The 2,144-nt window shown below is 41.6% G+C and overlaps 1 long non-coding RNA gene across 1 annotated transcript; it reads left to right on the top strand.

The window, feature by feature from the left end:
- Positions 1–275: 275 nt before the first annotated feature.
- LOC147011117 (uncharacterized) lies at positions 276–1,824 on the top strand. Its single transcript, XR_015052390.1, has 4 exons — positions 276–744; positions 845–1,003; positions 1,379–1,436; positions 1,661–1,824. It is a non-coding gene; the product is annotated as an uncharacterized LOC147011117 (long non-coding RNA).
- Positions 1,825–2,144: the final 320 nt, after the last annotated feature.

Below are 2,144 nucleotides of genomic sequence, written 5' to 3'. Positions count from 1 at the left end.
ATTCGAACTCGGGACACTGGGATCCCAAGCCGCCACCCTAACCACTAAGCCAACACCAGGCTTTGTATATATATAACCAGGCTATCCCAAGGTATATTTATTTGTCTCCAATTTAATCTGGGGTTACAACAGATCATTCATTGAACCTATAAAGTTTTGTTCAGACTCAAATTCCTTCAATAGATTAATTTTATTTGCACAATAATCCCCATCTAAAACATTTGAATCTTTATATTTTTTAAGATACCCCTTTTGTGCCATTACGGGAAGATAAACTTCTCTTAATGATCTCATCTGACCACCGCCCGAGTTGCAAATCATTTTTGTGTATAAACCACGCCATAAAAAAAGTTTTGTTTCAAATGTTTTCAGTTCATGCCGTGAAAATGAGGAAGTGTTTTTTGACACGGTCGTGCTGTGTGGTTTTAGACAGTCATGCTGTGAAAAAATAGGAACTATTCTGTGAGACAAGGTCTCGTGTTTATATTTTATCTCAGAACACGAACTGAAAACATTTGAATCGAAACCATTTTAAGTATGTTTTGTAAATGATTCATACAATCGCCCAGTTATTTTCCAAGCTGTCATTTCCTGTGGCCGCACCCAATGTTTCGGGAATTTTCTCATTGTAAGCCTTATAAGTGATTCACCAGACAAAGTTTCTGCCAGACGGGATTTTCATTTTTACAACTGAGACATGGATGATCTCTCTTCCGATGAAGGCAAAAGCTTACTACAGAGTTGGTAAGTTTGTTTGGTTTTCTCTTTGAACGATGAAGCAAATGATTATTAATTAAATCATGATAATTCTGATATATATATATATATATTTTTTCCCTGACAGGGCATTGGAAGAAATTGAGTTTACGTATCACGACGTGGTTCATGAAATTAATACTCTTATTGAAGAGATCAATGATTTTAGAAGAGAATTGAAAGACATTTTCAATGAGTGGCACGAAGTCTTATCACGTCCTATCATCTCGAAGGAATTAAACCAATGGTGAGACACGTGTGTGTGTGTCTGTCTTCCTACCTACCTCTCTCTGCTCTTATTGAAGAGATCAATGATTTATAATGACCGGTCTCTGATCTCGAATGAATTAAACCAATGGTGAGACACGTGTGTCTATGTGTGTCTATGTGTGTGTGTGTGTGTGTGTGTGCGTGTGTGCGTGTGTCTATGTGTGTCTATGTGTGTGTGTGTGTGTGTGTGTGTGTGTGTGTGTGTGTGTGTGTGTGTGTGTGTGTGTGTGTGCGTGTGTGCGTGTGTGTGTGTGTGTGTGTGTGTGTGTGTGTGTGCGTGTGTGGGTGTGTGTTGCTTTCCCTGTCTGTCTGTCTCTTCATCTATACCCTTGACTTATTATTTTTTTTTCAGCACTATCGCACAACATCAGCTGTTGAAGCAATCTTGTACAACACATGATTTTCTGGAGGTAAATATTTCTGAATTATTATTAATATCACTCTCTCTTTAGAATGTCGTCTAATGTTGGTTGCATTATTAGTTTGAACGCGGTTTTGTCAGTACACTGGAATTAATTTTATTGACCTTGAAAGGATGACAGGCTGAGTCGGCCTCCTGGTGTGTTAATTCAGTGGTCAACGAGGCTTACTCATATTACCATGTAATTATTATCCACTTTTTGTTTCAAAACAGAATATGGTGTCTGAGTTTCGAAATCACAAGACATCTGGAGAAGATTGCTGGGAAAGATTATACATTCTCGCAAATGAATATTTAATATTTTCAATATTAATAAATTATATTTGTTTTGTATACAATTACTTGATTCTGAATTACAAGAAGAGGATCAAAACATGAAGGGAGGGTAGGTGCGCCCCCCAATGACCCATCACCCCCTCATCCCATCCCTCCCCTCCCCATGTGTGTGTGTGGGGAAGGGTGGGGGTGGGATGAGGGAGGTGGTGGGTCAAAGGTGGGGGGCGCACAGGGGGATGAGGGGTGGGGCTTGTGTGGGAGGGGCTTGTGTGGGCAGGGCTTTGGTGGGGCTTGTGTGGGCGGGGTGTGGGTGGGGCTTGTGTGGGTGGGGCTTGTGTGGGGAGGGGTTTATGTGGGCGGGGCTTCGGTGGGGCTTGTGTGGGCGGGGTGTGTGTGGGCGGGGTTTATGTGGGTGGGGCTT

This window comes from Eptatretus burgeri, chromosome 16 (assembly GCF_056783735.1).
Source record: "Eptatretus burgeri isolate ZD-2024b chromosome 16, Ebu_testis_v1, whole genome shotgun sequence".
In the NCBI taxonomy this organism is placed as follows: domain Eukaryota; kingdom Metazoa; phylum Chordata; class Myxini; order Myxiniformes; family Myxinidae; genus Eptatretus; species Eptatretus burgeri.
This window is presented reverse-complemented; position numbering and strand designations above follow the sequence as displayed.